This window comes from Gopherus flavomarginatus, chromosome 10, assembly GCF_025201925.1.
Source record: "Gopherus flavomarginatus isolate rGopFla2 chromosome 10, rGopFla2.mat.asm, whole genome shotgun sequence".
NCBI lineage: Eukaryota > Metazoa > Chordata > Testudines > Testudinidae > Gopherus > Gopherus flavomarginatus.
In genome coordinates this window covers 51,930,897-51,945,994 of record NC_066626.1, presented here as the reverse complement: position 1 = coordinate 51,945,994, position 15,098 = coordinate 51,930,897, and the positions used below count along the sequence as shown (strand labels likewise).

Genomic DNA, 15,098 nt, shown 5'->3' with positions numbered 1-15,098 from the left:
TCTCTCTCATGATGTGTGTTTTCTAAAGGCCTTCACGAGGTAGTGGGAGGAAGGAGGGGGAGAATTGCATGCTTGGACTAAGGGTCATAAAATAAGCTGGTGCTTTTCAAAATGAATCATTTTCAAAACTAAACCCTAATCAGATATTCGCCGATCATATATGAAGTGTCCTGTTTAATGATCTATCCTAACTGGAATGCTGTGTTTGTTTCCAAATCAACTTCTGTCATGGCTTCACAAGTGGGATTATAATATAAAGGCCTATAAAAAGCAGTGTCATTTAACTGTCTAGAAACTTCTGCTTTATAAGCTGTGTAAATCTGTACAACTACGTGAGACTCTTTGTTTTTAAGTTTTACAACAAAATTTCTATTTAACATCAAATCCAGTAATGTTAATATTCTACTTTTACTCAGATGAAGTAGAGTCAGGATTTCTTTTAATAAATCATTAGGATTTGTACCTGCTTCCTCAGGGCTGAAATTGGCTCAAGGAGCCATTATTGTTCTGTGTAATTAATTTGTCAGTCAAATAATTTCTACAGGGCTATTACTTACTCATCAGTCTCCAACCATGACAAAATTTTCAGTTCAGAGAGTTAACTCTCTTTTTCTGTCTTTCGATCTCCATTTTTGTCACTAACTTTCACTGTTCCCTATCATAGGATGGTAAATACCATATTTGTATATAACTGAATCTTAGGTGGTGTACCAGACTATTCCTATTAGGGGCATTAAATATCTAGACTCTCTGTCAGTCTTTATGGCATGCAGTGTCTGAATGTTAGTTACATGAAGACTTTTTTGCATGCTCCACCACCTCCTTCAGATGAGTAATCCAAACCAAATAAATGAGAGAAAGTAATTAAACATCAGTCATGTAAAAGCACAGTGAGGCAGATTTTCAAAAGCACTTAAAGGATTTAGGAGCCTAAGTCCCATTGAAAGTCAATGAGACTTATGCTCTTTTGAAAATCAATAGGACTTACGCACTTTTGAAAATCTTCCCCGGTAATATTTACTCTGACAACTGTGTTCCCTACGTGATAAACAGAGCTGGTTTTGCAAACTGTTCATAAAACTTTCTCCGAATGTTTGTAAATTCGTTCTGTATTTTAAAATATTTGACAAATAACACAAGCATGTAATTGGCATTCTATGGATTATTCTAAATTAGTCACCTAGGTCATACGTATTTGTTTCTGATCCCTGATGGAAACTTTTTACAAGGAGAATGGAAATATCAAATAACATACTTTGGTACAAATTGGTGAAATGTGAAAAATTCATGAACCTTTTGTGATGACCCACTTGAATATTTACAAATAAAATGTACATTATAGTCTTATAAATGGCAACAAATGAATTTGAGCTGTTTGTTTATTTACAAATCTGTGATGTCATTATTCAACTGGCTCTAGCATCATGAGATATTATTATTTATTATTTGTTCTTGGCAGTGTTTACATTATAAAAACATTATGGAAGAAAAGATCTTCATCCCAAATAATTTAGGGTGGGATCTACAAAGGGATTTAGTGTTGCAACACTGTCACAGTGCCTAACTTTTTAGTCACCTAGAAAATCCTGTGAGAGAGCTGTTGAGTAAGCTGAAATTTAAGTTTGCATTGCGGTATCCAGCAAAATTAAAAAATTGTTCTGCACAGTATTTCCTGGAACCATGGGTTGCTTCCAGACATCTGGACAAGTCTGACGTGGGGGATATCTGGAACAATGATGAGATATGTATGTGGCAACATTTGGAGCTTTGCATAATGTTATGGGAACAACAACAAGGTTAGATCTCTGCTTTCTGAAGTTTTAAAAGCATTCAGTAGATGGGAATATCTTCAGTTTTGTACTGAACAGACTGATAGTTATGTAAGGAAAGCAAAACCCACAAGGTTATGATTTTTGTTCAGAACCCAGGAGTCCAGAAAGACAAGGGTGGAGGGTACTGTCTCATGTCTGGAGATATAGTGGATTGCACCCCTAACTAGTACAGTGGATGGGACACAGGCATCAGGGAGCCTGTGTACCCACTGCCAGGAGATGTAACCAGATTGTATGTGTGGATTACCTCCAGTGGATAGAACCAGGCGTCCGGCAATTGGGGTGTGAGTGCGCTGTCTGTGCTGATGCTGCAGGGGGCTGCTAACAGTGGAGGGTGTTTGGGTCTAGCTGCATACATGTATCCCTGTTCATGCCGTTGCCAGTTTGGAAGATGAGCTGCACCACAGTGGAGAGAAGTTGCTGGGGCGAGTGGGGCTTGCTGGCCTACTGAGGCAGGGAGTGGCTGGGATGGGGAGTCCCTCTGGCTGGGACAACCCCAGGCCCTGGGCATGAGCAACTGGCAAGGACAAGTGGAGAAGGCTTGAGGGGACTGCAGTACTAGGGGATGCACAGGGTGTATGTGGCGAAGTGGACACAGAAGATGCACACCCCGCCCAAGACAAAACACAAGGTAAAACTATCAGCCACTTTGCATGGGGTGGGGAAGGAACTGGGAAATGAGGAGAAATATGGAGCTGGGGTGAGAGGAGTTGGAGCAGAACTGGATAGAGGAGGGATGCTGGATTGGAGCTGGAGGGTGGGGAAATGGGGTTGGAGTGATGCTCAGGGGGTCTGGATCAGAGCTGGGAGAATGGGGAGAGCATGTGAGGATTAGAGAAAAGCTCTAAGGCGCGAAGCTGGCAGGGGGGGTTGTGGGGGCTTGAAATTGAGCAGGGGGGTGGATCAGGGAAGTGGGAACCAGGAAAGGATCTAAAAAGGCCTGGAGTGGTGATTGAATCAAAGCTGGGGAAGTTGAGGGAGGGAGGGAGAGAGAGATAGCATGCTAGCTAGCTGGATCAGAACTGGAAGGGAATGAGAAGAGCTGTGAGGGACCAGAAGTAGGGTTGCCAAGCCTCCAGGATTGGCCTGGGGCTGGAGTCTCCTAGAATTGGCATCTATCTCCCGGTGACTGTTGAAAGCAATCCGGGAGATTTTAATGGGGTATTTTAAGAAAATGACATTACGTTATGTTGGGGGAAAAAAATCTCCCAGAATAGCTTCAGTCAGAGTTGGTAACCCTAACCTGAAGGGAAGTTAGGCAGTACCTGGGGGTCTGGAGGGTCAGGGGGGTTGGAGAGGAGTTAGGTAGAAGCTAAGGGGCTGGGCAGGAGCTAGGAAAGATGGGGCCTAGAACAGCACTGTAGGAAACAAGGACGGGCTGGACTGAACATAGGAATGGCCATACTGATTCAGAACAATGGTCCATCTAGCCCAATATCCTGTCTTCCCACAGAAGCCAGTGCCAGATGCTTTGGGGGGAATGAGCAGAACAAGGCAATTATCAAGTGATCCATCCCTGTGGGCCAATCCCAACATCTGGCAGTCAAAGGTTTTGGAACACCCAGAGTATGGGGTTGCAGCCCCAATGATTTTGTCTAATAGCCATTGATAGACTTATCCTCCATGCACTTAGCTAATTCTTTTTTATACTTTTGGCCTTCAGAACAGCCCCTGGCAAAGCGTTCCACAAGTTGACTGCGCTGTGTGAGGCAGCACTTCCTTATGTTTGTTTTAAACCTGCTGCCTAGTCATTTCTTTGGGTGACCCCTGGTTCTTGGGTTATGTGACTGGGGTAAATAACACTTCCTCATTCACTTTCTCCACACCATTCCTGAGTGGATAAGCCCCTATCAGATCTCCCAGCCTTTTCTCTCTCCCTCCTTACACAGAAGGGTTTCTACCCCCCAATCAATTTGTTGCCCGGCTCTGTACCCCCCCAATCCTCATATCTGATTCGAGATGGGCACCCAGCACCGCAGGCAGCAGCCCAGGTCTGCGCACACCAGGGAGCTATACAGTGGCATTGTCTGTCCCTGTCTAGCCCTTTCCTCCTTGGGGCGCGGGGCGGGCGCTTGGGGCAGGTGGCCGGAGGCTGTGGGGGCCGGACTGGAGAAGGTGGCGTGGCGGGAGGCGGGGGGGCCGGCTCGAGGCTGTGGGACAGGACTGGGGGCTGAGGGGGGGCCGGTGGGGACGGATTTCAGAGTCAGGAAGGGCCCCCCCGCCAACCTGTCCTTGCCCCAGGTCCGCTGGGGCCACTCCCGCCACCGCCCTGCTCCTAGGAAAGCTCCTGCCAGCGCCGGGCCGCAGAGCTGAGCCGCCCCGGGGCAGCGCGGTCCCCGGGCCAAACGCACAGCCGCGGACGGAGCCGCCCGGGAGGTTCCGCGCCTGGCCTGGGCCGTTGCCGCTAGCGCTGAGGGGGGCGGGCAGGGGCGGAGGGGCCGGTGCAGCGCGCGCCGAGCGCACGGGGAGCCGCGGCCACTCATCAGCCTAGCGGGGGAGGGGTGGCCCGGTGCTGGTGCAGAGCGGGCGAGGCCGTTGGAACGATGCATAGGCCTGGCGGGGCTGAGCAGTACAGCTGGGGGATGTAGCTCAGTGGTAGAGCGCGCGCTTCGCATGTGTGAGGTCCCGGGTTCAATCCCCGGCATCTCCAGCGCTGTTTTTGTCTTGCACTTTTAAAGTAACTTTCCAGAACCGGGGCTGATCCAGTGCCCCTCATCCACCTCCGAGCTCCCGCAACCCCCCGAGCCGGCCCCAGCTGGTGCGTGTCCTTCCCTCCACAGGCCAACTAATGGGGATATTGAAAATATAATAGCAAAAGTTTCTGGTGAGCGTTGGTCTTCGGCGGTGAGGTGCAGCTTGTAAGGAGACAGCAGGGAAAACAGATTTTAATTTTAAAATTACAGTTTTAAAATTGAATTTAGTCGCGGGCAAAATTTGAGCTGCATTGGCCGGGAATCGAACCCGGGCCTCCCGCGTGGCAGGCGAGAATTCTACCACTGAACCACCAATGCGCTGCTTTGAGTAGTTTCTGAAATCTATCCTCTAAGGCCACGTCCAGACTAGAAATTAAAATCGATTTTAGATACGCAACTTCAGCTACGTGAATAACGTAGCTGAAGTCGAATTTCTAAAATCGAGGTACTCACCAGTCTGGACGGCGCTGCATCGATGTCCGCGGCTCTCCGTGTCGATTCCGGAACTCCGTTCGGATTGATGGAGTTCCGGAATCGATGTAGGCGCGCTCGGGGATCGATACACCGCGTCCAGACTAGACGCGATATATCGATCCCCGAGCAATCGATTTTAACCCGCCGATGCCGCGGGTTAGTCTGGACGAGGGCTCAGAGTTTGTCAAATGTGTATCTGATTTGTGCTTAGAATAAGTATTTAGATTTCTTATGATGGAAAAAAATCCAATATTTTTTAAAAAGCAGACTTTTTAAATCCACGTTCCACTAAATAACATTAGATTTATATAAAATAGTCTCTGAGATGCAAAAATAATAAATAAATATGAAGATTTGTGGAATGTCATGGAAATTGCCTGATACTATGTGCAATAGAGTTATCTTTTTTCATTTTATTTATCCTTAGTTTGCCTGATTTTGTTGTAGGGGACCACGACTTTAGCCTTCCAGGGATCACATTATCCTCCAACAAAGCAATGTATCATGACTGCATTTGCAACATTCTGACTTAATATTTTGGCATTTTGATACAATATGATGGATAGTGATATTTTAATTGAAAAGTAAAGCATTATGAACTCATGAGGTATCAGTGTAATGTCTTCATTTGCACTGTAATGCAGCAATGTCATGTTGTGACAAATGATAGAGAGTCTTGACACCTACGTTATTTAGTCTTGTTGCACAGACTCTCAAGACTGGTCATGCATAGCAAGCAATACTTTCAAGGGAAAACAAGAACAACATTATGTGAGTCATATTAAGAGAAAATAAGACCTTAAAGAAAGAACAGCATCTGCAGTTATATAGCCTAGAAGGCACACAGGAATGTTTGAAACAGAATGAGCTTATAATGACAAACATTATTAATGGAACATTTAAAAACAGATATCTGTTAGATTAAAAGAAAAACAGAATTATTTTAACACTAAGGGACATTTTCAGCTCTCCCCTGCTTTGTTAGTTCATAAAATATTTATGTCAAAATATGAATTTGCCTATGCAAAGGGCCATTTGTGCACATAAGTCTTGTAACTGTGCATCTGACTACCCTATGTACACTCATAAGTGCATGTTTAGCTTGTGGAAATGGGTGGATGTGCAAGTTTTCTGTGTTTGTAAAAAGAGAGGCTGCATGAAAATCTGCCCCCCTCCCCCGATTATTGGAGACTTTATCCACAGAACAGCTATAGGCATTAACTTTCCCAAGAGTTAGGTAAATAAAGAAAAAGTTAATGTTTTATTTGGAAAATAATAATGAAATGGTCCAGCTAAATTATTCTAATATATTTGAAAATTATTCAATCAGATCTACATACGAAGGAAAATACATTATTTCAAAATATAACAATATTTGTTTAAAAAATTGCTAAATATTAATTACTCAGCTCCCATTAATTGTAGGAATTAATGTAATAGTAGGAGTTCCATATGAGCATAACAAGGTAAAATACATCTCTAAGACCCAGAGCCTGCAAAGAGAAACGTGGGGGCAGAGATGTCTGGACTCATGCAACGTCCTCCTGAAACCAGGGGAGATCTGAATAGGCACAAGCATCCCCGGCATGGTGTGCTTTGGGATTAGGCTTCAGGTGATTAATGGGACAGGTTTTATTTATGTTGAATTGCAGTCATCAAGAAAATGTTTTGAGTGATTTTATACAGGGGAATTTGCCCCTGGAATGCCTTACAGGTTAGCGAGCCTTGTGCAATCAGTAACCAACCCCCTGGTCGTTCTCAGAGCACAAATGAAGCCTATTCGCACTCACGAGTGCTAAATTAACCAAGGTTTGAAAACTGTTTCCCTAATCAGCTAAACCACTTTGTGCATCTGTTTAGAACATCTGGCAGAGTTGGTTGAAATAGTACAGTGACCTGTGACTTGTGTAAATCAAGCGCAATTTGCAGATACTCCTAATTCTTCCTGCGGCTCAAATATGGGTCTAGATTAGAACGTGCCTCTATTAGCACGTTTAAAAACATCTTACCATAGGCTCATACTGTGCTCCTGCTCCCCTCTTTAAAAATAGTGGTAAAGAAAAGGCTCATGAAACAAGAGAATGAATTCAGATCTATGGTACTAGACAATGGTGGCCAAGAGTGACATGATGGGTCAAACCCTCAGAGTACTCTGGAGATTGATTTATGTCGTCTACACTAAAGAAATGAGACTGCCTGCTCTAGTCTGCATGGTGGTTGAGGAAAGACATCTGAAGAACTGAGGTGAAGAATGAGCGGATGGAGAGTGACGTGTAACACAATTCCAGAAGTACCTGGTCTACACTGAGGGAGGGGGGGATTGATCTAAGATACACAACTTCAGCTACAAGAATAGTGTAGCTGAAGTTGACGTATCTTAGATCGAATTAAAATTACTTACTTCATGTCCTCACGGGGCTGGATCGATGGCCATGGCTCCCCCGTTGACTTTGCTTTCTCCTCTCGCACTGCTGGAGTTCAGCAGTCGAGGGGAGAGCGATTGCATCTACACTACATGCAATAAATCCCCAATAGATCGATCGCTACCCGCCAAATAGCTATCTTACACAAAGTTGAAGTACAAGCACTTTCCTTCAAAAAAATCCAAGCTCAGTTGTCTCTCATGTCATTTGCCACATTAAAACAAAGTGGATACAAATCTATAAATCAGTTAGTTATAGAGGCATTTCCTGTAGGATACAGAGACAAATTTCATTTTTCTCCATGCTCGTGAATTATGACTGCATGCCACATAAGCTATAAATTAAAAATTAGCAAAGAGATAAAGGACATTTCTTACTAATAGACTCCAACAGTACTTAAAGAACAGGATATGGAGTTCATTTCAATTTTTGAAATAATTTATTTTCAAAAAGATAAACTAAATAGTCTGTAGTCTTGTGGCCATTTTATTTGCATTCTTTTATTTCTTAGAGCAAAAGTACATAAAACCATATAATTACAGACATATTATGAAGATATTTGGCTACATAAGCAAAATAAATACATGTCTATCATAAGAATTTTCTATTGGCATGTAAATTGAAAAAATCTGTGTTTTTATATTCCACGTTAATGGTTATTTTCATAAGCATTTATTTTAAAATGGATTTTATTATAATGCTATTTAAATTAAGATTTTATACCTTTATACATTCTGCATGCTTAGTTTGAAAAGGCTATGACTGAAAGGGATTGATGTATGCTTCTCAAGTATTTAAGAAATCATTCAGAAAAAAGGATAATTCAGTTGGAAAATGTAAAACTCATTGTTTTGTAACAAATAGAATTTTTTAAAAATGAATTATGTGTTCATGAAACATCCAAGATGGACAACCATGGAGTTGTCTATCTACAGAACAGGCTTAATCTGTTCACAACAATACACTTCTTTTATATCCTTTCCTTTGTTTTAGCTTTCTTTCTTAATGATTTTTAAATGACCTGCAAAGGAAAACAAAGACTACGTTTATATTATTTTTTCTTCTTATTGATGTGTCAGGAAGGCCCTCAAAGGTTTTTTAATTTACATGAGATATTCAGCTCTTATCTACCCTATTTTTCTGAAAGACTCTGTGGACAATTGGAGAAGTAGGTTTATGACATTACTGGTACCACAACAGTGAAACTTGAGTAACTGAGAGGGGAAGGGAGTTTTAGTCTGATTGTTTAATTTTTTTTTCTGGGTTAATTGTTATTTAATGCAGTGGAAAAGAACAATGGGTTTCTTAAAGTATAAATTTTCTTGGCTGAGATCCGAGAAAATTCCCAATTCATTCCACTTCTTAAGTCCTTTAAGAAGACCTAAAGCAAAAATAGAGAGGACAAGGGAAAAAAAAGCAGAACAAATCTTTCAGACCTTTTTATACCTCAAAAGGGGATAAACCCATTTCCCCCCTCATTCCAGGACACCTTTAAAAGAACTGCAGACCTAGTTGCTCCTCTGCTGAGTCCTGTGGCTGGGCTTCCCTGAGGAATTCTACATGTGCTACTGTACAGTGGAGTCCGGCAATTTCCAAATGTTGTTCTGACTCCTTGAGATTTGGAATGTTGCTATCATCAGAATGTGATTGGTGGAAGATAACATGAGGGCCTGAGATCCCCTGAATTCTTTTCAAGTAGGTAGAAAGGTTGCAATAGGATGCATAGAATGGAACATATAGTAAGGAGATATGCATCCGAAGAAGTGGGCTATAGCCCACGAAAGCTTATGTTCAAATAAATTTGTTAGTCTCTAAGGTGCCACAAGTACTCCTTGTTCTTTTTACGGATATAGACTAACATGGTTGCTACTCTGAAACTAAAAACAGAGGTGATGTGTGTGGGGTAGTCGAGGGGCATGCAGGGTGATGTGCCTCCCCAGATTTGCTGTTTGGCTTGTCTGAACATGGCCATACGGACCAAGCAGACTCAGTAACGCTGCTGAAGCCAGCTGCCCTCACTCTGCCCCCCGTCTATCACAGGCAGTGGTCGTCTCTGACTACAAACATATTTATATTGTTTGCTTAAACTCACACTCCTTCTTGAGCATTTGCTCAATAGTATGATATTGCATTAAGAATGAGCCTAATTATTATTCTTAGAAACAATATAACTATGAAACAAATGTAAAACCATGCCCTTTTGTAGGACTAACTTGGTTCGTACTCTGTTCCTTTTATTTAAGTAATGCACCAGATCTGAATATCACCAAATCAAATAGAAGTGTCTGACTGTGCCATAAACAGTGAACACTAATCATAAACCTGTAAAGTGATTACTTAATTGTATTATGGATTCACGCTCTCTAGAAACTGAAGAAAACTTGAACGACCACCCAACTTCTTTCCCAGGAGAGCAAGTGCACATCAATTTGTGTTTAATGGGTTATAGAGTACATTGGGCATTTTAAGATAGCTATCTACATAGACAGACAGAATAAATATATATTATAGAGCCTTCAGCAAAGATTGTTTAAACAAAACAATTGCTGAAATCTTTAAGGTAAGACTTACAATATCGAACAACTTGTCAATGTTGGTTAAAGTTTTAAGGCCTACCAATTTTGACAGCGTCCCTTTAAGCACAGTGAAAGCATAGGGACTTGTAGGACAGGAAAAGGTCAATTGGTCACACATATCTACCTCCTTGAAGTTCACCTCAACCCCCAGTAGGCCTGTCCCAATTAATTATTTAAATATACAAAGAAAATATTTATGTAGAAAAAAAGTCTAATTAAATGTTCTGAGGAGGCTAGAGAATGGCTAGCATTGCCAAAAATATTGCTGAAAAAGAGCTGAGGACACGAAATACAATCAGCAAGTTTAATATGCTATCAGCCATTTATATCTGGTATTTTGTCTCCTCAGAAACACATGTACAGTATTAGCTAAATGGAAACTCCCAGATTTCCTCATTTCCCTTTATTTTCAGCTGCATAGTTCTGCAATGCAAAAGGTTACTAAACAAAAGTTGACAAGAAACATAAGATCATTTGAACTAATTTTATTTCAGTATACAGCTATTGATTACATAGCTAGCAACCTGCATAAGCTCTTTGTGAATTCATAGGATCCCATGAAAGCATTTGTATCTAAATACTATCCAAATGCCTAAATTAATTAATTAATTAATTGAAGAGAAAACTGATATATAATATGAAGAGGATAACTTGGACAACATGGCATTCAAATCTTGTGTTTACTTGTTAAATGTACTGGAATGTGCACTGATGTGTCTTTGGACAAGTTTTCTAAGATTTTTTGCTAATGACTTGAACTGTTTCTGGAGAAAGTTTAGGGACAAAGTAGCAAATGTGCATGTTCACTGGAGTTGAATCTAGTCTGTTATTGTCTCCCACACAGAAAAAACAAGTAGGCTTCTGTCATGTTATGGGGTGCAACCCATAACTACTAAGGGATTCTGCCCTGTAATCCAGGGAGCCTTAACTGCTTGGCTGCTGTGGCTCGCAACCTGGACAACAGCAGCCAGCAAACCAACATGCAGTATCCTGAGTCTGTGTGTGTGTTCTGGAGCCCTGCTTCAGGGCCCTAATCCCAGCAGCCTTTCTACAACATAACAGCCCCACCTAGTAGTCACCACTCTTTGGCTACAACTTGAAGAGGTGACCCCAACACACTTCCAATGCAAGAGGGAAAGGGATTCACTGGTATCTGGTAGTGAGTTTCAGTTGACCTGACCAGCTCAGTGTGTCCCAGTTCACTGATGTATCATGTAAGGTTTAACTGGAAAACCAGTAACACTTTGAACATTAATATTCTTGCATAATTGTGAGGTAAATATCCAAGGGACTATACAAATATGAAGGAAATATGAAACTAAAATGTGTTTACCTGACGAGTCTGGGCAGCGGGTAAAGAAACAAAGAACAGGCCAATGTCTCCAACCAGGTGCATGAGAGTTGACTAGAAATCTTTTCAAGTGGCCATTCATTTGCATTTTAGTAAACACCAGTGCGGGAGGAAACCAGCATGGAATTTCCTTCACCAGCAGACTCCATGTATCCTTCTTCACAGCTTGAATTAGCTTTACTTTGGGGAGTAACCTTCAGAAGAATCGATTTCAAAGGTTCACTGGACTATGAAAGAGAGGGCAAAGAACCCCAAGTTATCTTTCACCTAGCAAGACAAAGGACCTGAGCACTTTGAACTTGTGGGAGATCCTGACAAGAGGGGTAGTTAGCCATCTTGTTGGAAGATAGCATGGTAAGTATCTTACTTTGAACCAGGACTGTAGTTTTGTCAAGGCTTAGTGTCTAGAAAGCATTTTTCACTTTTACTTGCTTGTAACCATTTATAACTCTATCCTTTGTATTTGAACTCATTTCAAATCCTATTTCTTTTTGTTAATAAACTTTTACTTTTTTTACTTTTTTTACTACTACTTGTTTTACTTTTAATTTCAACTAACTCAATGCTGGGTCTGAACTGAGTAATTGTGAACTCCAGTTAAAGAGATAAACTGTGCGTTTTGTCTCTTTAGAGGAGCAAATGAACCTTATTATTCCTCTGAACGGTCCAGGAAAGGACAGGATGTTGCAGAGTATATGGTTTTAGAAAATTCAGGACTGGGGGTATTGGGATCATCTTGCCAGGTGTAATCAAAAAGCTGGTGGATACCAGAGTATAGCTGGGTGTAACAAGCAGGTTTCTGGGATCAGAATTGCTGATCCAGGGCTGCTTATCACACAGACAAGGGAACTACAGCAGCAGAGCAATTTAAAGAACCCAGGGTTACAGGGCAGGCAGTGACAATCTCTCACTGGTGTGGATTGAGAGCTACAGATTCCTAAAAGTCCGTTGACAAGTCCTTCCTTTCTCCCTCTGTTAAGAAGAAAAGAAAATTCATTAGGTATTGTAACTTTCTGGCACAACTACAATTATGAAATAGTGGGAAAGAAACACCCTTAAATCATTCAAACAATTGTGAAACAGTGTAGCAAAATGTAAATACAAAAAGCTTTTGTTGATAATTTCCATTGAAATTTTCAATTATTTTGCAGAAATTTGCATACCAAAAATATTGTCCAAAATCCTAAATATTTTGAGTTTTTGTCAATCTATATCAGTTTTCAAGCATTCTTTTTTTCAAGAAACTTTCAAAATTTGATGAAATTTTCCATGGAAAACAGATGCTTTTTTGAAAAAATTAATTATTGAAAACCCAAATTTCTGTGAAAAAACAATGTTGATGGAAAAATTTTGACCAGCCCTACTGATCATACTTAACTTTTAAAAAGATTTGCCACCATCATTTGTAATAATTTCCAGAAACTGTAATAAGATTTCCATTTATTTGGGGAGATTTTTAGAAGCCAACCTTAGTTTTTGTTTTGTTTTTTGTTTTAATAAGGAGCTGCAAGCCACTTTCTATCGTTCCCACAGACTTTTTGGCTGCTGCTAGCTGCCTAGAGCCAGCAAAAATGTTCCTGTATTATACTTTATTTATTGTATCTGCTGAGCCTCCAAGACTACTGCATGGGCTTTGTCCCACTTCTGATCTGTCCCCTCATTCCTTTCTCCCTCCACCCCGGCACAGAAGCCATTAAATGAGAATATGCTCATTATCTTGATTATATGTGAGATAATGTGTTTCAGTTACTCCAAGGTGATGATATAAGGAAGCAATGTTATGAAAAATAACAAGGATGAAGAAGCAGGAAAATCCACAATTTCATTGCATCCTACACATCAGCATCACCCAATTTCTGGCAGTGAGGTTGTGTGTACCGTTTATTTAAAACTGTAACAAGAAACCATGCAGCAGGGGACTCAGGAAGTTGTTAAGATAGTGCCTTTTAGGTCCACGACCCATAAATGCACCAAAACAATCTTGGGCCCCATCATCTCCCACAGTCCTTTTTGAATGCAAAGGATTGTGGGATTTAGAACATGGAACAACTATTTGGCCATTTTGTTACATGCAGATTTTACAAGGTGGAGGGCGTGGGAACAGCTGATGGAGTCAAGGGGTGCTGTGGGTAAGCACTAGGGGCGCAGAGTGGTTCCTGCAGTGTGTGTGGGGAAGGGGTTGGAGGAGGTGGAGTGGGGTGGAGGTGGATTGCTAGTCCTGAGTGAGGAGGTGGTGATGGTGCTGCTGCTGAGGTGGGCTTTTCCTTTCCCTCTCCCTGCCTGCATAATACTTGTCACTGGAGACTGGACAGTACTGCTCTAGGAAGCTGAGGTTGGTTCTCCAGCTCCTTGAAGTTGCTCAGTTTATACAGGAGCTGAGCCATGTCCAGGGCAGGGAGGAGCTACTCTCTCTGCCTTGCAGACAGGGCGGGGGAAGCAACCACAGTGAGAAGAAGGAGGGTGATAGGAACAAACACCTCCTTCCCTAATTTGGCCCTGGTTTCTGCTGGGTCCTAGTGCCCTTTCAAAGACTGTAGCTCAGGCTCTGACTGTGCATGACTCAACAGGACCCCAGGCAACTGCTCTTCATGATGGTGTTCTAAGGAGAAGCTCTTTCAGGAGGAAGTGGGGGAAGAGAGACAGAGTAGCTTTAGGGACAGTAATGTCTCTCTTATGCTTATAGGTTTCAGAGTAGCAGCCATGTTAGTCTGTATCTGCAAAAAGAACACGCGTACTTGTGGCACCTTAGAGACTAACAAATTTATTTGAGCATAAGCTTTCATGGGCTACAGCCCACTTCATCGGATGCATAGAATGGAACATATAGTGAGGAGATATATATACACATACAGAGAATATGAAAAGGTGGGAGTTGTCCGACCAACTCTAAGAGGCTAACCTGAAGCAAATACTCACCAGCAACCACGCACACCACTGAACAAAAACACTAATCCAGGAACCTATCCTGGCATCAAAGCCCGATGCCAACTCTGTCCACATATCTATTCAAGTGACATCATCATAGGACCTAATCACATCAGCCATGCCATCAGGGGCTCGTTCACCCACACATCTACCAATGTGATATATGCCATCATGTGCCAGCAATGCCCCTCTGCCATGTACATTGGCCAAACCGGACAGTCTCTACACAAAAGAATAAATGGACACAAATCTGACATCAGGAATCATAATATTCAAAAACCAGTAGGAGAACACTTCAACCTCTCTGGCCACTCAGTAACAGACCTAAAGGTGGCAATTTTGCAACGAAAATCTTCAAAAACAGACTCCAATGAGAAACTACTGAACTTGAATTAATATGCACATTAGACACTATCAACTTAGGCTTGAATAGAGACTGGGAATGGCTGAGCCATTACACACATTGAATCTATTTCCCCATGTTAAGTATCCTCACACCTCTTGTCAAACTGTCTGTAATGGGCTATCTTGATTATCACTACAAAAGTTTTTTCTCTTAATTAATTAGCCTCTTAGAGTTGGTAGGACAACTCCCACCTTTTCTTGTTCTCTGTATGTGTATATATATCTCCTCTTTATATATTCCATTCTGTGCATCCGATGAAGTGGGCTGTAGCCCATGAAAGCTTATGCTCAAATAAATTTGTTAGTCTCTAAGGTGCCACAAGTGCTCCTGTTCTTATTCTTATACATTTCCTTGTTAAGTATTAGATGAAAACAACTCTGTGATCCTCTATCATTATCATCATGTGAGAAGCAGAAAA

The 15,098-nt window shown here is 41.8% G+C and overlaps 2 non-coding genes across 2 annotated transcripts; one reads left to right on the top strand and one right to left on the bottom strand.

Annotated features, from left to right (window-relative positions):
• Positions 1-4,410: 4,410 nt before the first annotated feature.
• Positions 4,411-4,482, top strand: TRNAA-CGC (transfer RNA alanine (anticodon CGC)). Its single transcript has one exon. It is a non-coding gene; the product is annotated as a tRNA-Ala (tRNA).
• A 290-nt stretch (positions 4,483-4,772) lies between these two features.
• Positions 4,773-4,843, bottom strand: TRNAG-GCC (transfer RNA glycine (anticodon GCC)). The gene has a single exon. It is a non-coding gene; the product is annotated as a tRNA-Gly (tRNA).
• Between the last annotated feature and the right edge of the window lie 10,255 nt (positions 4,844-15,098).